The 24,988-nt window shown below is 46.0% G+C and overlaps 11 non-coding genes across 11 annotated transcripts; all 11 read right to left on the minus strand.

Annotated features, from left to right (window-relative positions):
• Positions 1-1,884: 1,884 nt before the first annotated feature.
• On the minus strand, positions 1,885-2,075 carry LOC130335256 (U2 spliceosomal RNA). The gene has a single exon (XR_008876919.1). It is a non-coding gene; the product is annotated as a U2 spliceosomal RNA (small nuclear RNA).
• Positions 2,076-4,163: 2,088 nt separating this feature from the next.
• On the minus strand, positions 4,164-4,354 carry LOC130335258 (U2 spliceosomal RNA). Its single transcript, XR_008876920.1, has one exon. It is a non-coding gene; the product is annotated as a U2 spliceosomal RNA (small nuclear RNA).
• A 2,080-nt stretch (positions 4,355-6,434) lies between these two features.
• On the minus strand, positions 6,435-6,625 carry LOC130335259 (U2 spliceosomal RNA). Its single transcript, XR_008876921.1, has one exon. It is a non-coding gene; the product is annotated as a U2 spliceosomal RNA (small nuclear RNA).
• A 2,093-nt stretch (positions 6,626-8,718) lies between these two features.
• Positions 8,719-8,908, minus strand: LOC130335281 (U2 spliceosomal RNA). The gene has a single exon (XR_008876941.1). It is a non-coding gene; the product is annotated as a U2 spliceosomal RNA (small nuclear RNA).
• Positions 8,909-10,994: 2,086 nt separating this feature from the next.
• On the minus strand, positions 10,995-11,185 carry LOC130335260 (U2 spliceosomal RNA). The gene has a single exon (XR_008876922.1). It is a non-coding gene; the product is annotated as a U2 spliceosomal RNA (small nuclear RNA).
• Positions 11,186-13,272: 2,087 nt separating this feature from the next.
• On the minus strand, positions 13,273-13,463 carry LOC130335261 (U2 spliceosomal RNA). Its single transcript, XR_008876923.1, has one exon. It is a non-coding gene; the product is annotated as a U2 spliceosomal RNA (small nuclear RNA).
• A 2,088-nt stretch (positions 13,464-15,551) lies between these two features.
• LOC130335284 (U2 spliceosomal RNA) lies at positions 15,552-15,740 on the minus strand. The gene has a single exon (XR_008876944.1). It is a non-coding gene; the product is annotated as a U2 spliceosomal RNA (small nuclear RNA).
• Positions 15,741-17,828: 2,088 nt separating this feature from the next.
• Positions 17,829-18,019, minus strand: LOC130335262 (U2 spliceosomal RNA). Its single transcript, XR_008876924.1, has one exon. It is a non-coding gene; the product is annotated as a U2 spliceosomal RNA (small nuclear RNA).
• Positions 18,020-20,098: 2,079 nt separating this feature from the next.
• LOC130335263 (U2 spliceosomal RNA) lies at positions 20,099-20,289 on the minus strand. Its single transcript, XR_008876925.1, has one exon. It is a non-coding gene; the product is annotated as a U2 spliceosomal RNA (small nuclear RNA).
• A 2,084-nt stretch (positions 20,290-22,373) lies between these two features.
• On the minus strand, positions 22,374-22,564 carry LOC130335265 (U2 spliceosomal RNA). Its single transcript, XR_008876927.1, has one exon. It is a non-coding gene; the product is annotated as a U2 spliceosomal RNA (small nuclear RNA).
• Positions 22,565-24,649: 2,085 nt separating this feature from the next.
• On the minus strand, positions 24,650-24,840 carry LOC130335266 (U2 spliceosomal RNA). Its single transcript, XR_008876928.1, has one exon. It is a non-coding gene; the product is annotated as a U2 spliceosomal RNA (small nuclear RNA).
• Positions 24,841-24,988: the final 148 nt, after the last annotated feature.

Consider the following 24,988-nt stretch of genomic DNA (forward strand, 5'->3'; position numbering starts at 1 on the left):
AATCCATAACCCGGATTTGCCAGGAACCCTTCTTACTCCTCCTACTTGCATGTGACACTGGGCTTAGGATCTGCATAGGAAACACACACACAAGCACACACCTACCTTTGTTGCCTGCAGATGCCTCCTTGGCTGTCCCCAAACGGTATCAAACCAACACCCACGGGAAGCTGTAAGCATAGAGGACATGCCTGCACCCCATTGGACTTACCTGTGTGGGTTAAACCCGGGTTATTTGACAACCTATGGCGGTGATGGTTCTGCTCAGGCAGAGCAGTGCTGATGCTCCTCATAAAGCTGTCGCTGCTGTGAAGGTTCTAGGTGACATCACAAATCCCTATGGTTACATACACAACAAAGCTGGGTTGTTGTTGTTTACACTCTGCAAGGCCTGTGGAAGTGAGTGACATCATAGCACTGTAGTTCTGAGGGTTCTAGATGGATGCAACAATCTCCTGTTGCTTCTATGAAGGCCATAATAGACGACATCACCAAACAGCTCCATAGTCACATACACAGCAAAGGAGAGATGTTGTTTACACCTAGTGATGTCAGTGGTATTGAGTGACATCACAGCACAGTGCTAAGGCTCCTGGGCCTGGACACAGCAGCGGCTGCAATATCTCAACGGAGAATACGTTTATATATATGTGTGTGTGTGCGCGTATATATATATATATATATATATATATATATATATATATATATATATTTCTCCGCCGAAATCACTTTTAAACCCATTTCCACCTTTTTTTCCCTTCTCTTCCTCTTACTTTTTTTTCACGTTTTTTTACGTTTTTCTCCTTTTCGCCTCTTTTCTGGGCGTATTATTCTTCTTTTTCTTCTTTTTTTTCGTCTAATGCATACCCCATCAGTGCAGCAATGCTTATTCAATACCGCCAGCAGATGGAGACACTGGGGGATAATTTTCTAAGGATTTATACTGATTTTTCCTGTCTGAATTTGTCGCACAGAAAGTTGCAGGCCAAATATGTGTGACATTTCTGCGACTTTAGCTTCTAGAGCATTTTTACAACATTATACATAGGTGCTGAATACATAAAAAGCGACTGTTCAGCGACAGACAAGTCGCATCGGCTGAAAGTAGGCCAGAATGTCAGTCCATGTTGGAGCAGGTTTAGATACAGTCTAAAGCATAGATCTCAAAGTCTGTGCACAGAATTTAGCAAGGGCCTCGCACCTTCTGATGCATCAGGTAGGTGCACAATAGCATAGCCTAACCCTCTGTACTTTGGTCTATATTGATGCGGGACATAGACAGCCAGCTGATGACCAATCCATTAGTGCAATGGATGGCTGGAAGCATTTGTCTTTGCCTTTGCAATACCACAGAAGCAATGCATGGTCAATGTACAGCAATGACACACCTGTGTGAACAGCCAGGAGACCCCCCCCCCCCCATGTTATGTTACATAGTTACATAGTTAGTACGGTCGAAAAAAGACATATGTCCATCAAGTTCAACCAGGGAATTAAGGGGTAGGGGTGTGGCGCGATATTGGGGAAGGGATGAGATTTTATATTTCTTCATAAGCATTAATCTTATTTTGTCAATTAGGAACATTCAGCACCCACCCGCTATCAAGGCAGCTGCCTATCATGTCATGCCCTACCTGCACAGGTGTGCTGGCTACTCAAATGATCCAATTAAGGAGGCCATTTAGTCAGCAGCAGCAGAAGTCCTGTGCCTGGACGCTCCAACAGCGGCCAGACACAAGCAGAAGCAGAAGCAGCAGCAGCAGCACCACCTTTTGTTTTTTGGCTGCAGCAGCAGCAGCAGCAAGGCCCACAGGGCTGGCTAGCTGGCTAGCCAGCAAGCAGGTAGCAATGAAAGTAGGAATCTTTCTTTTTAACCCTGTAAGGGGGTGGTGCACTGTACCCGAAGATACTGCCATATCGGGTCAATGCATAGGGCGACGGAAGCAAGCTTCGAAATCGGCCCCCGTTCTCAAAAATCCATTTAATATATGGTCCCCAGATAGGGGACGTATCAGATATTAAACTGATAAGAACAGATACTACACTTGATCTTAGCCAAAAGGCCGAGAAGCGATAACCGTGAAAGGGGCGGGCCCAACAAGGTCCCCTTCATGGGCACTATCACTGCTTGCTGTCAGGGAGGCTGCCAGACAATTTTCCATGCACACTCTGGGCTGGGGGGCAGTCAACCACCAGTACACACAGCAGAACCTAAACCCATACCATTATTGCTAAGCAGCAAGACAGGGGCCCATTGCACTCCCACGGGGCCTTTTTAAATGCAATCCATAACCCGGATTTGCCAGGAACCCTTCTTACTCCTCCTACTTGCATGTGACACTGGGCTTAGGATCTGCATAGGAAACACACACACAAGCACACACCTACCTTTGTTGCCTGCAGATGCCTCCTTGGCTGTCCCCAAACGGTATCAAACCAACACCCACGGGAAGCTGTAAGCATAGAGGACATGCCTGCACCCCATTGGACTTACCTGTGTGGGTTAAACCCGGGTTATTTGACAACCTATGGCGGTGATGGTTCTGCTCAGGCAGAGCAGTGCTGATGCTCCTCATAAAGCTGTCGCTGCTGTGAAGGTTCTAGGTGACATCACAAATCCCTATGGTTACATACACAACAAAGCTGGGTTGTTGTTGTTTACACTCTGCAAGGCCTGTGGAAGTGAGTGACATCATAGCACTGTAGTTCTGAGGGTTCTAGATGGATGCAACAATCTCCTGTTGCTTCTATGAAGGCCATAATAGACGACATCACCAAACAGCTCCATAGTCACATACACAGCAAAGGAGAGATGTTGTTTACACCTAGTGATGTCAGTGGTATTGAGTGACATCACAGCACAGTGCTAAGGCTCCTGGGCCTGGACACAGCAGCGGCTGCAATATCTCAACGGAGAATACGTTTATATATATGTGTGTGTGTGCGCGTATATATATATATATATATATATATATATATATATATATATATATATATATATTTCTCCGCCGAAATCACTTTTAAACCCATTTCCACCTTTTTTTCCCTTCTCTTCCTCTTACTTTTTTTTCACGTTTTTTTACGTTTTTCTCCTTTTCGCCTCTTTTCTGGGCGTATTATTCTTCTTTTTCTTCTTTTTTTTCGTCTAATGCATACCCCATCAGTGCAGCAATGCTTATTCAATACCGCCAGCAGATGGAGACACTGGGGGATAATTTTCTAAGGATTTATACTGATTTTTCCTGTCTGAATTTGTCGCACAGAAAGTTGCAGGCCAAATATGTGTGACATTTCTGCGACTTTAGCTTCTAGAGCATTTTTACAACATTATACATAGGTGCTGAATACATAAAAAGCGACTGTTCAGCGACAGACAAGTCGCATCGGCTGAAAGTAGGCCAGAATGTCAGTCCATGTTGGAGCAGGTTTAGATACAGTCTAAAGCATAGATCTCAAAGTCTGTGCACAGAATTTAGCAAGGGCCTCGCACCTTCTGATGCATCAGGTAGGTGCACAATAGCATAGCCTAACCCTCTGTACTTTGGTCTATATTGATGCGGGACATAGACAGCCAGCTGATGACCAATCCATTAGTGCAATGGATGGCTGGAAGCATTTGTCTTTGCCTTTGCAATACCACAGAAGCAATGCATGGTCAATGTACAGCAATGACACACCTGTGTGAACAGCCAGGAGACCCCCCCCCCCCATGTTATGTTACATAGTTACATAGTTAGTACGGTCGAAAAAAGACATATGTCCATCAAGTTCAACCAGGGAATTAAGGGGTAGGGGTGTGGCGCGATATTGGGGAAGGGATGAGATTTTATATTTCTTCATAAGCATTAATCTTATTTTGTCAATTAGGAACATTCAGCACCCACCCGCTATCAAGGCAGCTGCCTATCATGTCATGCCCTACCTGCACAGGTGTGCTGGCTACTCAAATGATCCAATTAAGGAGGCCATTTAGTCAGCAGCAGCAGAAGTCCTGTGCCTGGACGCTCCAACAGCGGCCAGACACAAGCAGAAGCAGAAGCAGCAGCAGCACCACCTCTTGTTTTTTGGCTGCAGCAGCAGCAAGGCCCACAGGGCTGGCTAGCTGGCTAGCCAGCAAGCAGGTAGCAATGAAAGTAGGAATCTTTCTTTTTAACCCTGTAAGGGGGTGGTGCACTGTACCCGAAGATACTGCCATATCGGGTCAATGCATAGGGCGACGGAAGCAAGCTTCGAAATCGGCCCCCGTTCTCAAAAATCCATTTAATATATGGTCCCCAGATAGGGGACGTATCAGATATTAAACTGATAAGAACAGATACTACACTTGATCTTAGCCAAAAGGCCGAGAAGCGATAACCGTGAAAGGGGCGGGCCCAACAAGGTCCCCTTCATGGGCACTATCACTGCTTGCTGTCAGGGAGGCTGCCAGACAATTTTCCATGCACACTCTGGGCTGGGGGGCAGTCAACCACCAGTACACACAGCAGAACCTAAACCCATACCATTATTGCTAAGCAGCAAGACAGGGGCCCATTGCACTCCCACGGGGCCTTTTTAAATGCAATCCATAACCCGGATTTGCCAGGAACCCTTCTTACTCCTCCTACTTGCATGTGACACTGGGCTTAGGATCTGCATAGGAAACACACACACAAGCACACACCTACCTTTGTTGCCTGCAGATGCCTCCTTGGCTGTCCCCAAACGGTATCAAACCAACACCCACGGGAAGCTGTAAGCATAGAGGACATGCCTGCACCCCATTGGACTTACCTGTGTGGGTTAAACCCGGGTTATTTGACAACCTATGGCGGTGATGGTTCTGCTCAGGCAGAGCAGTGCTGATGCTCCTCATAAAGCTGTCGCTGCTGTGAAGGTTCTAGGTGACATCACAAATCCCTATGGTTACATACACAACAAAGCTGGGTTGTTGTTGTTTACACTCTGCAAGGCCTGTGGAAGTGAGTGACATCATAGCACTGTAGTTCTGAGGGTTCTAGATGGATGCAACAATCTCCTGTTGCTTCTATGAAGGCCATAATAGACGACATCACCAAACAGCTCCATAGTCACATACACAGCAAAGGAGAGATGTTGTTTACACCTAGTGATGTCAGTGGTATTGAGTGACATCACAGCACAGTGCTAAGGCTCCTGGGCCTGGACACAGCAGCGGCTGCAATATCTCAACGGAGAATACGTTTATATATATGTGTGTGTGTGCGCGTATATATATATATATATATATATATATATATATATATATATATTTCTCCGCCGAAATCACTTTTAAACCCATTTCCACCTTTTTTTCCCTTCTCTTCCTCTTACTTTTTTTTCACGTTTTTTTACGTTTTTCTCCTTTTCGCCTCTTTTCTGGGCGTATTATTCTTCTTTTTCTTCTTTTTTTTCGTCTAATGCATACCCCATCAGTGCAGCAATGCTTATTCAATACCGCCAGCAGATGGAGACACTGGGGGATAATTTTCTAAGGATTTATACTGATTTTTCCTGTCTGAATTTGTCGCACAGAAAGTTGCAGGCCAAATATGTGTGACATTTCTGCGACTTTAGCTTCTAGAGCATTTTTACAACATTATACATAGGTGCTGAATACATAAAAAGCGACTGTTCAGCGACAGACAAGTTGCATCGGCTGAAAGTAGGCCAGAATGTCAGTCCATGTTGGAGCAGGTTTAGATACAGTCTAAAGCATAGATCTCAAAGTCTGTGCACAGAATTTAGCAAGGGCCTCGCACCTTCTGATGCATCAGGTAGGTGCACAATAGCATAGCCTAACCCTCTGTACTTTGGTCTATATTGATGCGGGACATAGACAGCCAGCTGATGACCAATCCATTAGTGCAATGGATGGCTGGAAGCATTTGTCTTTGCCTTTGCAATACCACAGAAGCAATGCATGGTCAATGTACAGCAATGACACACCTGTGTGAACAGCCAGGAGACCCCCCCCATGTTATGTTACATAGTTACATAGTTAGTACGGTCGAAAAAAGACATATGTCCATCAAGTTCAACCAGGGAATTAAGGGGTAGGGGTGTGGCGCGATATTGGGGAAGGGATGAGATTTTATATTTCTTCATAAGCATTAATCTTATTTTGTCAATTAGGAACATTCAGCACCCACCCGCTATCAAGGCAGCTGCCTATCATGTCATGCCCTACCTGCACAGGTGTGCTGGCTACTCAAATGATCCAATTAAGGAGGCCATTTAGTCAGCAGCAGCAGAAGTCCTGTGCCTGGACGCTCCAACAGCGGCCAGACACAAGCAGAAGCAGAAGCAGCAGCAGCACCACCTTTTGTTTTTTGGCTGCAGCAGCAGCAGCAGCAAGGCCCACAGGGCTGGCTAGCTGGCTAGCCAGCAAGCAGGTAGCAATGAAAGTAGGAATCTTTCTTTTTAACCCTGTAAGGGGGTGGTGCACTGTACCCGAAGATACTGCCATATCGGGTCAATGCATAGGGCGACGGAAGCAAGCTTCGAAATCGGCCCCCGTTCTCAAAAATCCATTTAATATATGGTCCCCAGATAGGGGACGTATCAGATATTAAACTGATAAGAACAGATACTACACTTGATCTTAGCCAAAAGGCCGAGAAGCGATAACCGTGAAAGGGGCGGGCCCAACAAGGTCCCCTTCATGGGCACTATCACTGCTTGCTGTCAGGGAGGCTGCCAGACAATTTTCCATGCACACTCTGGGCTGGGGGGCAGTCAACCACCAGTACACACAGCAGAACCTAAACCCATACCATTATTGCTAAGCAGCAAGACAGGGGCCCATTGCACTCCCACGGGGCCTTTTTAAATGCAATCCATAACCCGGATTTGCCAGGAACCCTTCTTACTCCTCCTACTTGCATGTGACACTGGGCTTAGGATCTGCATAGGAAACACACACACAAGCACACACCTACCTTTGTTGCCTGCAGATGCCTCCTTGGCTGTCCCCAAACGGTATCAAACCAACACCCACGGGAAGCTGTAAGCATAGAGGACATGCCTGCACCCCATTGGACTTACCTGTGTGGGTTAAACCCGGGTTATTTGACAACCTATGGCGGTGATGGTTCTGCTCAGGCAGAGCAGTGCTGATGCTCCTCATAAAGCTGTCGCTGCTGTGAAGGTTCTAGGTGACATCACAAATCCCTATGGTTACATACACAACAAAGCTGGGTTGTTGTTGTTTACACTCTGCAAGGCCTGTGGAAGTGAGTGACATCATAGCACTGTAGTTCTGAGGGTTCTAGATGGATGCAACAATCTCCTGTTGCTTCTATGAAGGCCATAATAGACGACATCACCAAACAGCTCCATAGTCACATACACAGCAAAGGAGAGATGTTGTTTACACCTAGTGATGTCAGTGGTATTGAGTGACATCACAGCACAGTGCTAAGGCTCCTGGGCCTGGACACAGCAGCGGCTGCAATATCTCAACGGAGAATACGTTTATATATATGTGTGTGTGTGCGCGTATATATATATATATATATATATATATATATATATATATATATATATATATTTCTCCGCCGAAATCACTTTTAAACCCATTTCCACCTTTTTTTCCCTTCTCTTCCTCTTACTTTTTTTTCACGTTTTTTTACGTTTTTCTCCTTTTCGCCTCTTTTCTGGGCGTATTATTCTTCTTTTTCTTCTTTTTTTTCGTCTAATGCATACCCCATCAGTGCAGCAATGCTTATTCAATACCGCCAGCAGATGGAGACACTGGGGGATAATTTTCTAAGGATTTATACTGATTTTTCCTGTCTGAATTTGTCGCACAGAAAGTTGCAGGCCAAATATGTGTGACATTTCTGCGACTTTAGCTTCTAGAGCATTTTTACAACATTATACATAGGTGCTGAATACATAAAAAGCGACTGTTCAGCGACAGACAAGTCGCATCGGCTGAAAGTAGGCCAGAATGTCAGTCCATGTTGGAGCAGGTTTAGATACAGTCTAAAGCATAGATCTCAAAGTCTGTGCACAGAATTTAGCAAGGGCCTCGCACCTTCTGATGCATCAGGTAGGTGCACAATAGCATAGCCTAACCCTCTGTACTTTGGTCTATATTGATGCGGGACATAGACAGCCAGCTGATGACCAATCCATTAGTGCAATGGATGGCTGGAAGCATTTGTCTTTGCCTTTGCAATACCACAGAAGCAATGCATGGTCAATGTACAGCAATGACACACCTGTGTGAACAGCCAGGAGACCCCCCCCCCCCCATGTTATGTTACATAGTTACATAGTTAGTACGGTCGAAAAAAGACATATGTCCATCAAGTTCAACCAGGGAATTAAGGGGTAGGGGTGTGGCGCGATATTGGGGAAGGGATGAGATTTTATATTTCTTCATAAGCATTAATCTTATTTTGTCAATTAGGAACATTCAGCACCCACCCGCTATCAAGGCAGCTGCCTATCATGTCATGCCCTACCTGCACAGGTGTGCTGGCTACTCAAATGATCCAATTAAGGAGGCCATTTAGTCAGCAGCAGCAGAAGTCCTGTGCCTGGACGCTCCAACAGCGGCCAGACACAAGCAGAAGCAGAAGCAGCAGCAGCACCACCTTTTGTTTTTTGGCTGCAGCAGCAGCAGCAGCAAGGCCCACAGGGCTGGCTAGCTGGCTAGCCAGCAAGCAGGTAGCAATGAAAGTAGGAATCTTTCTTTTTAACCCTGTAAGGGGGTGGTGCACTGTACCCGAAGATACTGCCATATCGGGTCAATGCATAGGGCGACGGAAGCAAGCTTCGAAATCGGCCCCCGTCTCAAAAATCCATTTAATATATGGTCCCCAGATAGGGGACGTATCAGATATTAAACTGATAAGAACAGATACTACACTTGATCTTAGCCAAAAGGCCGAGAAGCGATAACCGTGAAAGGGGCGGGCCCAACAAGGTCCCCTTCATGGGCACTATCACTGCTTGCTGTCAGGGAGGCTGCCAGACAATTTTCCATGCACACTCTGGGCTGGGGGGCAGTCAACCACCAGTACACACAGCAGAACCTAAACCCATACCATTATTGCTAAGCAGCAAGACAGGGGCCCATTGCACTCCCACGGGGCCTTTTTAAATGCAATCCATAACCCGGATTTGCCAGGAACCCTTCTTACTCCTCCTACTTGCATGTGACACTGGGCTTAGGATCTGCATAGGAAACACACACACAAGCACACACCTACCTTTGTTGCCTGCAGATGCCTCCTTGGCTGTCCCCAAACGGTATCAAACCAACACCCACGGGAAGCTGTAAGCATAGAGGACATGCCTGCACCCCATTGGACTTACCTGTGTGGGTTAAACCCGGGTTATTTGACAACCTATGGCGGTGATGGTTCTGCTCAGGCAGAGCAGTGCTGATGCTCCTCATAAAGCTGTCGCTGCTGTGAAGGTTCTAGGTGACATCACAAATCCCTATGGTTACATACACAACAAAGCTGGGTTGTTGTTGTTTACACTCTGCAAGGCCTGTGGAAGTGAGTGACATCATAGCACTGTAGTTCTGAGGGTTCTAGATGGATGCAACAATCTCCTGTTGCTTCTATGAAGGCCATAATAGACGACATCACCAAACAGCTCCATAGTCACATACACAGCAAAGGAGAGATGTTGTTTACACCTAGTGATGTCAGTGGTATTGAGTGACATCACAGCACAGTGCTAAGGCTCCTGGGCCTGGACACAGCAGCGGCTGCAATATCTCAACGGAGAATACGTTTATATATATGTGTGTGTGTGCGCGTATATATATATATATATATATATATATATATATATATATATATATTTCTCCGCCGAAATCACTTTTAAACCCATTTCCACCTTTTTTTCCCTTCTCTTCCTCTTACTTTTTTTTCACGTTTTTTTACGTTTTTCTCCTTTTCGCCTCTTTTCTGGGCGTATTATTCTTCTTTTTCTTCTTTTTTTTCGTCTAATGCATACCCCATCAGTGCAGCAATGCTTATTCAATACCGCCAGCAGATGGAGACACTGGGGGATAATTTTCTAAGGATTTATACTGATTTTTCCTGTCTGAATTTGTCGCACAGAAAGTTGCAGGCCAAATATGTGTGACATTTCTGCGACTTTAGCTTCTAGAGCATTTTTACAACATTATACATAGGTGCTGAATACATAAAAAGCGACTGTTCAGCGACAGACAAGTCGCATCGGCTTGAAAGTAGGCCAGAATGTCAGTCCATGTTGGAGCAGGTTTAGATACAGTCTAAAGCATAGATCTCAAAGTCTGTGCACAGAATTTAGCAAGGGCCTCGCACCTTCTGATGCATCAGGTAGGTGCACAATAGCATAGCCTAACCCTCTGTACTTTGGTCTATATTGATGCGGGACATAGACAGCCAGCTGATGACCAATCCATTAGTGCAATGGATGGCTGGAAGCATTTGTCTTTGCCTTTGCAATACCACAGAAGCAATGCATGGTCAATGTACAGCAATGACACACCTGTGTGAACAGCCAGGAGACCCCCCCCCCCATGTTATGTTACATAGTTACATAGTTAGTACGGTCGAAAAAAGACATATGTCCATCAAGTTCAACCAGGGAATTAAGGGGTAGGGGTGTGGCGCGATATTGGGGAAGGGATGAGATTTTATATTTCTTCATAAGCATTAATCTTATTTTGTCAATTAGGAACATTCAGCACCCACCCGCTATCAAGGCAGCTGCCTATCATGTCATGCCCTACCTGCACAGGTGTGCTGGCTACTCAAATGATCCAATTAAGGAGGCCATTTAGTCAGCAGCAGCAGAAGTCCTGTGCCTGGACGCTCCAACAGCGGCCAGACACAAGCAGAAGCAGAAGCAGCAGCAGCACCACCTTTTGTTTTTTGGCTGCAGCAGCAGCAGCAGCAAGGCCCACAGGGCTGGCTAGCTGGCTAGCCAGCAAGCAGGTAGCAATGAAAGTAGGAATCTTTCTTTTTAACCCTGTAAGGGGGTGGTGCACTGTACCCGAAGATACTGCCATATCGGGTCAATGCATAGGGCGACGGAAGCAAGCTTCGAAATCGGCCCCCGTTCTCAAAAATCCATTTAATATATGGTCCCCAGATAGGGGACGTATCAGATATTAAACTGATAAGAACAGATACTACACTTGATCTTAGCCAAAAGGCCGAGAAGCGATAACCGTGAAAGGGGCGGGCCCAACAAGGTCCCCTTCATGGGCACTATCACTGCTTGCTGTCAGGGAGGCTGCCAGACAATTTTCCATGCACACTCTGGGCTGGGGGGCAGTCAACCACCAGTACACACAGCAGAACCTAAACCCATACCATTATTGCTAAGCAGCAAGACAGGGGCCCATTGCACTCCCACGGGGCCTTTTTAAATGCAATCCATAACCCGGATTTGCCAGGAACCCTTCTTACTCCTCCTACTTGCATGTGACACTGGGCTTAGGATCTGCATAGGAAACACACACACAAGCACACACCTACCTTTGTTGCCTGCAGATGCCTCCTTGGCTGTCCCCAAACGGTATCAAACCAACACCCACGGGAAGCTGTAAGCATAGAGGACATGCCTGCACCCCATTGGACTTACCTGTGTGGGTTAAACCCGGGTTATTTGACAACCTATGGCGGTGATGGTTCTGCTCAGGCAGAGCAGTGCTGATGCTCCTCATAAAGCTGTCGCTGCTGTGAAGGTTCTAGGTGACATCACAAATCCCTATGGTTACATACACAACAAAGCTGGGTTGTTGTTGTTTACACTCTGCAAGGCCTGTGGAAGTGAGTGACATCATAGCACTGTAGTTCTGAGGGTTCTAGATGGATGCAACAATCTCCTGTTGCTTCTATGAAGGCCATAATAGACGACATCACCAAACAGCTCCATAGTCACATACACAGCAAAGGAGAGATGTTGTTTACACCTAGTGATGTCAGTGGTATTGAGTGACATCACAGCACAGTGCTAAGGCTCCTGGGCCTGGACACAGCAGCGGCTGCAATATCTCAACGGAGAATACGTTTATATATATGTGTGTGTGTGCGCGTATATATATATATATATATATATATATATATATATATATATATATATTTCTCCGCCGAAATCACTTTTAAACCCATTTCCACCTTTTTTTCCCTTCTCTTCCTCTTACTTTTTTTTCACGTTTTTTTACGTTTTTCTCCTTTTCGCCTCTTTTCTGGGCGTATTATTCTTCTTTTTCTTCTTTTTTTTCGCTAATGCATACCCCATCAGTGCAGCAATGCTTATTCAATACCGCCAGCAGATGGAGACACTGGGGGATAATTTTCTAAGGATTTATACTGATTTTTCCTGTCTGAATTTGTCGCACAGAAAGTTGCAGGCCAAATATGTGTGACATTTCTGCGACTTTAGCTTCTAGAGCATTTTTACAACATTATACATAGGTGCTGAATACATAAAAAGCGACTGTTCAGCGACAGACAAGTCGCATCGGCTGAAAGTAGGCCAGAATGTCAGTCCATGTTGGAGCAGGTTTAGATACAGTCTAAAGCATAGATCTCAAAGTCTGTGCACAGAATTTAGCAAGGGCCTCGCACCTTCTGATGCATCAGGTAGGTGCACAATAGCATAGCCTAACCCTCTGTACTTTGGTCTATATTGATGCGGGACATAGACAGCCAGCTGATGACCAATCCATTAGTGCAATGGATGGCTGGAAGCATTTGTCTTTGCCTTTGCAATACCACAGAAGCAATGCATGGTCAATGTACAGCAATGACACACCTGTGTGAACAGCCAGGAGACCCCCCCCCCCCATGTTATGTTACATAGTTACATAGTTAGTACGGTCGAAAAAAGACATATGTCCATCAAGTTCAACCAGGAAATTAAGGGGTAGGGGTGTGGCGCGATATTGGGGAAGGGATGAGATTTTATATTTCTTCATAAGCATTAATCTTATTTTGTCAATTAGGAACATTCAGCACCCACCCGCTATCAAGGCAGCTGCCTATCATGTCATGCCCTACCTGCACAGGTGTGCTGGCTACTCAAATGATCCAATTAAGGAGGCCATTTAGTCAGCAGCAGCAGAAGTCCTGTGCCTGGACGCTCCAACAGCGGCCAGACACAAGCAGAAGCAGAAGCAGCAGCAGCACCACCTTTTGTTTTTTGGCTGCAGCAGCAGCAGCAGCAAGGCCCACAGGGCTGGCTAGCTGGCTAGCCAGCAAGCAGGTAGCAATGAAAGTAGGAATCTTTCTTTTTAACCCTGTAAGGGGGTGGTGCACTGTACCCGAAGATACTGCCATATCGGGTCAATGCATAGGGCGACGGAAGCAAGCTTCGAAATCGGCCCCCGTTCTCAAAAATCCATTTAATATATGGTCCCCAGATAGGGGACGTATCAGATATTAAACTGATAAGAACAGATACTACACTTGATCTTAGCCAAAAGGCCGAGAAGCGATAACCGTGAAAGGGGCGGGCCCAACAAGGTCCCCTTCATGGGCACTATCACTGCTTGCTGTCAGGGAGGCTGCCAGACAATTTTCCATGCACACTCTGGGCTGGGGGGCAGTCAACCACCAGTACACACAGCAGAACCTAAACCCATACCATTATTGCTAAGCAGCAAGACAGGGGCCCATTGCACTCCCACGGGGCCTTTTTAAATGCAATCCATAACCCGGATTTGCCAGGAACCCTTCTTACTCCTCCTACTTGCATGTGACACTGGGCTTAGGATCTGCATAGGAAACACACACACAAGCACACACCTACCTTTGTTGCCTGCAGATGCCTCCTTGGCTGTCCCCAAACGGTATCAAACCAACACCCACGGGAAGCTGTAAGCATAGAGGACATGCCTGCACCCCATTGGACTTACCTGTGTGGGTTAAACCCGGGTTATTTGACAACCTATGGCGGTGATGGTTCTGCTCAGGCAGAGCAGTGCTGATGCTCCTCATAAAGCTGTCGCTGCTGTGAAGGTTCTAGGTGACATCACAAATCCCTATGGTTACATACACAACAAAGCTGGGTTGTTGTTGTTTACACTCTGCAAGGCCTGTGGAAGTGAGTGACATCATAGCACTGTAGTTCTGAGGGTTCTAGATGGATGCAACAATCTCCTGTTGCTTCTATGAAGGCCATAATAGACGACATCACCAAACAGCTCCATAGTCACATACACAGCAAAGGAGAGATGTTGTTTACACCTAGTGATGTCAGTGGTATTGAGTGACATCACAGCACAGTGCTAAGGCTCCTGGGCCTGGACACAGCAGCGGCTGCAATATCTCAACGGAGAATACGTTTATATATATGTGTGTGTGTGCGCGTATATATATATATATATATATATATATATATATATATATATATATATTTCTCCGCCGAAATCACTTTTAAACCCATTTCCACCTTTTTTTCCCTTCTCTTCCTCTTACTTTTTTTTCACGTTTTTTTACGTTTTTCTCCTTTTCGCCTCTTTTCTGGGCGTATTATTCTTCTTTTTCTTCTTTTTTTTCGTCTAATGCATACCCCATCAGTGCAGCAATGCTTATTCAATACCGCCAGCAGATGGAGACACTGGGGGATAATTTTCTAAGGATTTATACTGATTTTTCCTGTCTGAATTTGTCGCACAGAAAGTTGCAGGCCAAATATGTGTGACATTTCTGCGACTTTAGCTTCTAGAGCATTTTTACAACATTATACATAGGTGCTGAATACATAAAAAGCGACTGTTCAGCGACAGACAAGTCGCATCGGCTGAAAGTAGGCCAGAATGTCAGTCCATGTTGGAGCAGGTTTAGATACAGTCTAAAGCATAGATCTCAAAGTCTGTGCACAGAATTTAGCAAGGGCCTCGCACCTTCTGATGCATCAGGTAGGTGCACAATAGCATAGCCTAACCCTCTGTACTTTGGTCTATATTGATGCGGGACATAGACAGCCAGCTGATGACCAATCCATTAGTGCAATGGATGGCTGGAAGCATTTGTCTTTGCCTTTGCAATACCACAGAAGCAATGCATGGTCAATGTACAGCAATGACACACCTGTGTGAACAGCCAGGAGACCCCCCCCCCCCATGTTATGTTACATAGTTACATAGTTAGTACGGTCGAAAAAAGACATATGTCCATCAAGTTCAACCAGGGAATTAAGGGGTAGGGGTGTGGCGCGATATTGGGGAAGGGATGAGATTTTATATTTCTTCATAAGCATTAATCTTATTTTGTCAATTAGGAACATTCAGCACCCACCCGCTATCAAGGCAGCTGCCTATCATGTCATGCCCTACCTGCACAGGTGTGCTGGCTACTCAAATGATCCAATTAAGGAGGCCATTTAGTCAGCAGCAGCAGAAGTCCTGTGCCTGGACGCTCCAACAGCGGCCAGACACAAGCAGAAGCAGAAGCAGCAGCAGCACCACCTTTTGTTTTTTGGCTGCAGCAGCAGCAGCAGCAAGGCCCACAGGGCTGGCTAGCTGGCTAGCCAGCAAGCAGGTAGCAATGAAAGTAGGAATCTTTCTTTTTAACCCTGTAAGGGGGTGGTGCACTGTACCCGAAGATACTGCCATATCGGGTCAATGCATAGGGCGACGGAAGCAAGCTTCGAAATCGGCCCCCGTTCTCAAAAATCCATTTAATATATGGTCCCCAGATAGGGGACGTATCAGATTAAACTGATAAGAACAGATACTACACTTGATCTTAGCCAAAAGGCCGAGAAGCGATAACCGTGAAAGGGGCGGGCCCAACAAGGTCCCCTTCATGGGCACTATCACTGCTTGCTGTCAGGGAGGCTGCCAGACAATTTTCCATGCACACTCTGGGCTGGGGGGCAGTCAACCACCAGTACACACAGCAGAACCTAAACCCATACCATTATTGCTAAGCAGCAAGACAGGGGCCCATTGCACTCCCACGGGGCCTTTTTAAATGCAATCCATAACCCGGATTTGCCAGGAACCCTTCTTACTCCTCCTACTTGCATGTGACACTGGGCTTAGGATCTGCATAGGAAACACACACACAAGCACACACCTACCTTTGTTGCCTGCAGATGCCTCCTTGGCTGTCCCCAAACGGTATCAAACCAACACCCACGGGAAGCTGTAAGCATAGAGGACATGCCTGCACCCCATTGGACTTACCTGTGTGGGTTAAACCCGGGTTATTTGACAACCTATGGCGGTGATGGTTCTGCTCAGGCAGAGCAGTGCTGATGCTCCTCATAAAGCTGTCGCTGCTGTGAAGGTTCTAGGTGACATCACAAATCCCTATGGTTACATACACAACAAAGCTGGGTTGTTGTTGTTTACACTCTGCAAGGCCTGTGGAAGTGAGTGACATCATAGCACTGTAGTTCTGAGGGTTCTAGATGGATGCAACAATCTCCTGTTGCTTCTATGAAGGCCATAATAGACGACATCACCAAACAGCTCCATAGTCACATACACAGCAAAGGAGAGATGTTGTTTACACCTAGTGATGTCAGTGGTATTGAGTGACATCACAGCACAGTGCTAAGGCTCCTGGGCCTGGACACAGCAGCGGCTGCAATATCTCAACGGAGAATACGTTTATATATATGTGTGTGTGTGCGCGTATATATATATATATATATATATATATATATATATATATATATATATTCTCCGCCGAAATCACTTTTAAACCCATTTCCACCTTTTTTTCCCTTCTCTTCCTCTTACTTTTTTTTCACGTTTTTTTACGTTTTTCTCCTTTTCGCCTCTTTTCTGGGCGTATTATTCTTCTTTTTCTTCTTTTTTTTCGTCTAATGCATACCCCATCAGTGCAGCAATGCTTATTCAATACCGCCAGCAGATGGAGACACTGGGGGATAATTTTCTAAGGATTTATACTGATTTTTCCTGTCTGAATTTGTCGCACAGAAAGTTGCAGGCCAAATATGTGTGACATTTCTGCGACTTTAGCTTCTAGAGCATTTTTACAACATTATACATAGGTGCTGAATACATAAAAAGCGACTGTTCAGCGACAGACAAGTCGCATCGGCTGAAAGTAGGCCAGAATGTCAGTCCATGTTGGAGCAGGTTTAGATACAGTCTAAAGCATAGATCTCAAAGTCTGTGCACAGAATTTAGCAAGGGCCTCGCACCTTCTGATGCATCAGGTAGGTGCACAATAGCATAGCCTAACCCTCTGTACTTTGGTCTATATTGATGCGGGACATAGACAGCCAGCTGATGACCAATCCATTAGTGCAATGGATGGCTGGAAGCATTTGTCTTTGCCTTTGCAATACCACAGAAGCAATGCATGGTCAATGTACAGCAATGACACACCTGTGTGAACAGCCAGGAGACCCCCCCCCCCCCATGTTATGTTACATAGTTACATAGTTAGTACGGTCGAAAAAAGACATATGTCCATCAAGTTCAACCAGGAAATTAAGGGGTAGGGGTGTGGCGCGATATTGGGGAAGGGATGAGATTTTATATTTCTTCATAAGCATTAATCTTATTTTGTCAATTAGGAACATTCAGCACCCACCCGCTATCAAGGCAGCTGCCTATCATGTCATGCCCTACCTGCACAGGTGTGCTGGCTACTCAAATGATCCAATTAAGGAGGCCATTTAGTCAGCAGCAGCAGAAGTCCTGTGCCTGGACGCTCCAACAGCGGCCAGACACAAGCAGAAGCAGAAGCAGCAGCAGCACCACCTTTTGTTTTTTGGCTGCAGCAGCAGCAGCAGCAAGGCCCACAGGGCTGGCTAGCTGGCTAGCCAGCAAGCAGGTAGCAATGAAAGTAGGAATCTTTCTTTTTAACCCTGTAAGGGGGTGGTGCACTGTACCCGAAGATACTGCCATATCGGGTCAATGCATAGGGCGACGGAAGCAAGCTTCGAAATCGGCCCCCGTTCTCAAAAATCCATTTAATATATGGTCCCCAGATAGGGGACGTATCAGATATTAAACTGATAAGAACAGATACTACACTTGATCTTAGCCAAAAGGCCGAGAAGCGATAACCGTGAAAGGGGCGGGCCCAACAAGGTCCCCTTCATGGGCACTATCACTGCTTGCTGTCAGGGAGGCTGCCAGACAATTTTCCATGCACACTCTGGGCTGGGGGGCAGTCAACCACCAGTACACACAGCAGAACCTAAACCCATACCATTATTGCTAAGCAGCAAGACAGGGGCCCATTGCACTCCCACGGGGCCTTTTTAAATGCAATCCATAACCCGGATTTGCCAGGAACCCTTCTTACTCCTCCTACTTGCATGTGACACTGGGCTTAGGATCTGCATAGGAAACACACACACAAGCACACACCTACCTTTGTTGCCTGCAGATGCCTCCTTGGCTGTCCCCAAACGGTATCAAACCAACACCCACGGGAAGCTGTAAGCATAGAGGACATGCCTGCACCCCATTGGACTTACCTGTGTGGGTTAAACCCGGGTTATTTGACAACCTATGGCGGTGATGGTTCTGCTCAGGCAGAGCAGTGCTGATGCTCCTCATAAAGCTGTCGCTGCTGTGAAGGTTCTAGGTGACATCACAAATCCCTATGGTTACATACACAACAAAGCTGGGTTGTTGTTGTTTACACTCTGCAAGGCCTGTGGAAGTGAGTGACATCATAGCACTGTAGTTCTGAGGGTTCTAGATGGATGCAACAATCTCCTGTTGCTTCTATGAAGGCCATAATAGACGACATCACCAAACAGCTCCATAGTCACATACACAGCAAAGGAGAGATGTTGTTTACACCTAGTGATGTCAGTGGTATTGAGTGACATCACAGCACAGTGCTAAGGCTCCTGGGCCTGGACACAGCAGCGGCTGCAATATCTCAACGGAGAATACGTTTATATATATGTGTGTGTGTGCGCGTATATATATATATATATATATATATATATATATATATATTTCTCCGCCGAAATCACTTTTAAACCCATTTCCACCTTTTTTTCCCTTCTCTTCCTCTTACTTTTTTTTCACGTTTTTTTACGTTTTTCTCCTTTTCGCCTCTTTTCTGGGCGTATTATTCTTCTTTTTCTTCTTTTTTTTCGTCTAATGCATACCCCATCAGTGCAGCAATGCTTATTCAATACCGCCAGCAGATGGAGACACTGGGGGATAATTTTCTAAGGATTTATACTGATTTTTCCTGTCTGAATTTGTCGCACAGAAAGTTGCAGGCCAAATATGTGTGACATTTCTGCGACTTTAGCTTCTAGAGCATTTTTACAACATTATACATAGGTGCTGAATACATAAAAAGCGACTGTTCAGCGACAGACAAGTCGCATCGGCTGAAAGTAGGCCAGAATGTCAGTCCATGTTGGAGCAGGTTTAGATACAGTCTAAAGCATAGATCTCAAAGTCTGTGCACAGAATTTAGCAAGGGCCTCGCACCTTCTGATGCATCAGGTAGGTGCACAATAGCATAGCCTAACCCTCTGTACTTTGGTCTATATTGATGCGGGACATAGACAGCCAGCTGATGACCAATCCATTAGTGCAATGGATGGCTGGAAGCATTTGTCTTTGCCTTTGCAATACCACAGAAGCAATGCATGGTCAATGTACAGCAATGACACACCTGTGTGAACAGCCAGGAGACCCCCCCCCCCATGTTATGTTACATAGTTACATAGTTAGTACGGTCGAAAAAAGACATATGTCCATCAAGTTCAACCAGGGAATTAAGGGGTAGGGGTGTGGCGCGATATTGGGGAAGGGATGAGATTTTATATTTCTTCATAAGCATTAATCTTATTTTGTCAATTAGGAACATTCAGCACCCACCCGCTATCAAGGCAGCTGCCTATCATGTCATGCCCTACCTGCACAGGTGTGCTGGCTACTCAAATGATCCAATTAAGGAGGCCATTTAGTCAGCAGCAGCAGAAGTCCTGTGCCTGGACGCTCCAACAGCGGCCAGACACAAGCAGAAGCAGAAGCAGCAGCAGCACCACCTTTTGTTTTTTGGCTGCAGCAGCAGCAGCAGCAAGGCCCACAGGGCTGGCTAGCTGGCTAGCCAGCAAGCAGGTAGCAATGAAAGTAGGAATCTTTCTTTTTAACCCTGTAAGGGGGTGGTGCACTGTACCCGAAGATACTGCCATATCGGGTCAATGCATAGGGCGACGGAAGCAAGCTTCGAAATCGGCCCCCGTTCTCAAAAATCCATTTAATATATGGTCCCCAGATAGGGGACGTATCAGATATTAAACTGATAAGAACAGATACTACACTTGATCTTAGCCAAAAGGCCGAGAAGCGATAACCGTGAAAGGGGCGGGCCCAACAAGGTCCCCTTCATGGGCACTATCACTGCTTGCTGTCAGGGAGGCTGCCAGACAATTTTCCATGCACACTCTGGGCTGGGGGGCAGTCAACCACCAGTACACACAGCAGAACCTAAACCCATACCATTATTGCTAAGCAGCAAGACAGGGGCCCATTGCACTCCCACGGGGCCTTTTTAAATGCAATCCATAACCCGGATTTGCCAGGAACCCTTCTTACTCCTCCTACTTGCATGTGACACTGGGCTTAGGATCTGCATAGGAAACACACACACAAGCACACACCTACCTTTGTTGCCTGCAGATGCCTCCTTGGCTGTCCCCAAACGGTATCAAACCAACACCCACGGGAATCTGTAAGCATAGAGGACATGCCTGCACCCCATTGGACTTACCTGTGTGGGTTAAACCCGGGTTATTTGACAACCTATGGCGGTGATGGTTCTGCTCAGGCAGAGCAGTGCTGATGCTCCTCATAAAGCTGTCGCTGCTGTGAAGGTTCTAGGTGACATCACAAATCCCTATGGTTACATACACAACAAAGCTGGGTTGTTGTTGTTTACACTCTGCAAGGCCTGTGGAAGTGAGTGACATCATAGCACTGTAGTTCTGAGGGTTCTAGATGGATGCAACAATCTCCTGTTGCTTCTATGAAGGCCATAATAGACGACATCACCAAACAGCTCCATAGTCACATACACAGCAAAGGAGAGATGTTGTTTACACCTAGTGATGTCAGTGGTATTGAGTGACATCACAGCACAGTGCTAAGGCTCCTGGGCCTGGACACAGCAGCGGCTGCAATATCTCAACGGAGAATACGTTTATATATATGTGTGTGTGTGCGCGTATATATATATATATATATATATATATATATATATATATATATTTCTCCGCCGAAATCACTTTTAAACCCATTTCCACCTTTTTTTCCCTTCTCTTCCTCTTACTTTTTTTTCACGTTTTTTTACGTTTTTCTCCTTTTCGCCTCTTTTCTGGGCGTATTATTCTTCTTTTTCTTCTTTTTTTTCGTCTAATGCATACCCCATCAGTGCAGCAATGCTTATTCAATACCGCCAGCAGATGGAGACACTGGGGGATAATTTTCTAAGGATTTATACTGATTTTTCCTGTCTGAATTTGTCGCACAGAAAGTTGCAGGCCAAATATGTGTGACATTTCTGCGACTTTAGCTTCTAGAGCATTTTTACAACATTATACATAGGTGCTGAATACATAAAAAGCGACTGTTCAGCGACAGACAAGTCGCATCGGCTGAAAGTAGGCCAGAATGTCAGTCCATGTTGGAGCAGGTTTAGATACAGTCTAAAGCATAGATCTCAAAGTCTGTGCACAGAATTTAGCAAGGGCCTCGCACCTTCTGATGCATCAGGTAGGTGCACAATAGCATAGCCTAACCCTCTGTACTTTGGTCTATATTGATGCGGGACATAGACAGCCAGCTGATGACCAATCCATTAGTGCAATGGATGGCTGGAAGCATTTGTCTTTGCCTTTGCAATACCACAGAAGCAATGCATGGTCAATGTACAGCAATGACACACCTGTGTGAACAGCCAGGAGACCCCCCCCCCCCATGTTATGTTACATAGTTACATAGTTAGTACGGTCGAAAAAAGACATATGTCCATCAAGTTCAACCAGGGAATTAAGGGGTAGGGGTGTGGCGCGATATTGGGGAAGGGATGAGATTTTATATTTCTTCATAAGCATTAATCTTATTTTGTCAATTAGGAACATTCAGCACCCACCCGCTATCAAGGCAGCTGCCTATCATGTCATGCCCTACCTGCACAGGTGTGCTGGCTACTCAAATGATCCAATTAAGGAGGCCATTTAGTCAGCAGCAGCAGAAGTCCTGTGCCTGGACGCTCCAACAGCGGCCAGACACAAGCAGAAGCAGAAGCAGCAGCAGCACCACCTTTTGTTTTTTGGCTGCAGCAGCAGCAGCAGCAAGGCCCACAGGGCTGGCTAGCTGGCTAGCCAGCAAGCAGGTAGCAATGAAAGTAGGAATCTTTCTTTTTAACCCTGTAAGGGGGTGGTGCACTGTACCCGAAGATACTGCCATATCGGGTCAATGCATAGGGCGACGGAAGCAAGCTTCGAAATCGGCCCCCGTTCTCAAAAATCCATTTAATATATGGTCCCCAGATAGGGGACGTATCAGATATTAAACTGATAAGAACAGATACTACACTTGATCTTAGCCAAAAGGCCGAGAAGCGATAACCGTGAAAGGGGCGGGCCCAACAAGGTCCCCTTCATGGGCACTATCACTGCTTGCTGTCAGGGAGGCTGCCAGACAATTTTCCATGCACACTCTGGGCTGGGGGGCAGTCAACCACCAGTACACACAGCAGAACCTAAACCCATACCATTATTGCTAAGCAGCAAGACAGGGGCCCATTGCACTCCCACGGGGCCTTTTTAAATGCAATCCATAACCCGGATTTGCCAGGAACCCTTCTTACTCCTCCTACTTGCATGTGACACTGGGCTTAGGATCTGCATAGGAAACACACACACAAGCACACACCTACCTTTGTTGCCTGCAGATGCCTCCTTGGCTGTCCCCAAACGGTATCAAACCAACACCCACGGGAAGCTGTAAGCATAGAGGACATGCCTGCACCCCATTGGACTTACCTGTGTGGGTTAAACCCGGGTTATTTGACAACCTATGGCGGTGATGGTTCTGCTCAGGCAGAGCAGTGCTGATGCTCCTCATAAAGCTGTCGCTGCTGTGAAGGTTCTAGGTGACATCACAAATCCCTATGGTTACATACACAACAAAGCTGGGTTGTTGTTGTTTACACTCTGCAAGGCCTGTGGAAGTGAGTGACATCATAGCACTGTAGTTCTGAGGGTTCTAGATGGATGCAACAATCTCCTGTTGCTTCTATGAAGGCCATAATAGACGACATCACCAAACAGCTCCATAGTCACATACACAGCAAAGGAGAGATGTTGTTTACACCTAGTGATGTCAGTGGTATTGAGTGACATCACAGCACAGTGCTAAGGCTCCTGGGCCTGGACACAGCAGCGGCTGCAATATCTCAACGGAGAATACGTTTATATATATGTGTGTGTGTGCGCGTATATATATATATATATATATATATATATATATATATATATATATTCTCCGCCGAAATCACTTTTAAACCCATTTCCACCTTTTTTTCCCTTCTCTTCCTCTTACTTTTTTTTCACGTTTTTTTACGTTTTTCTCCTTTTCGCCTCTTTTCTGGGCGTATTATTCTTCTTTTTCTTCTTTTTTTTCGTCTAATGCATACCCCATCAGTGCAGCAATGCTTATTCAATACCGCCAGCAGATGGAGACACTGGGGGATAATTTTCTAAGGATTTATACTGATTTTTCCTGTCTGAATTTGTCGCACAGAAAGTTGCAGGCCAAATATGTGTGACATTTCTGCGACTTTAGCTTCTAGAGCATTTTTACAACATTATACATAGGTGCTGAATACATAAAAAGCGACTGTTCAGCGACAGACAAGTCGCATCGGCTGAAAGTAGGCCAGAATGTCAGTCCATGTTGGAGCAGGTTTAGATACAGTCTAAAGCATAGATCTCAAAGTCTGTGCACAGAATTTAGCAAGGGCCTCGCACCTTCTGATGCATCAGGTAGGTGCACAATAGCATAGCCTAACCCTCTGTACTTTGGTCTATATTGATGCGGGACATAGACAGCCAGCTGATGACCAATCCATTAGTGCAATGGATGGCTGGAAGCATTTGTCTTTGCCTTTGCAATACCACAGAAGCAATGCATGGTCAATGTACAGCAATGACACACCTGTGTGAACAGCCAGGAGACCCCCCCCCCCCATGTTATGTTACATAGTTACATAGTTAGTACGGTCGAAAAAAGACATATGTCCATCAAGTTCAACCAGGGAATTAAGGGGTAGGGGTGTGGCGCGATATTGGGGAAGGGATGAGATTTTATATTTCTTCATAAGCATTAATCTTATTTTGTCAATTAGGAACATTCAGCACCCACCCGCTATCAAGGCAGCTGCCTATCATGTCATGCCCTACCTGCACAGGTGTGCTGGCTACTCAAATGATCCAATTAAGGAGGCCATTTAGTCAGCAGCAGCAGAAGTCCTGTGCCTGGACGCTCCAACAGCGGCCAGACACAAGCAGAAGCAGAAGCAGCAGCAGCACCACCTTTTGTTTTTTGGCTGCAGCAGCAGCAGCAGCAAGGCCCACAGGGCTGGCTAGCTGGCTAGCCAGCAAGCAGGTAGCAATGAAAGTAGGAATCTTTCTTTTTAACCCTGTAAGGGGGTGGTGCACTGTACCCGAAGATACTGCCATATCGGGTCAATGCATAGGGCGACGGAAGCAAGCTTCGAAATCGGCCCCCGTTCTCAAAAATCCATTTAATATATGGTCCCCAGATAGGGGACGTATCAGATATTAAACTGATAAGAACAGATACTACACTTGATCTTAGCCAAAAGGCCGAGAAGCGATAACCGTGAAAGGGGCGGGCCCAACAAGGTCCCCTTCATGGGCACTATCACTGCTTGCTGTCAGGGAGGCTGCCAGACAATTTTCCATGCACACTCTGGGCTGGGGGGCAGTCAACCACCAGTACACACAGCAGAACCTAAACCCATAC

This window comes from Hyla sarda, unplaced genomic scaffold (assembly GCF_029499605.1).
Source record: "Hyla sarda isolate aHylSar1 unplaced genomic scaffold, aHylSar1.hap1 scaffold_449, whole genome shotgun sequence".
In the NCBI taxonomy this organism is placed as follows: domain Eukaryota; kingdom Metazoa; phylum Chordata; class Amphibia; order Anura; family Hylidae; genus Hyla; species Hyla sarda.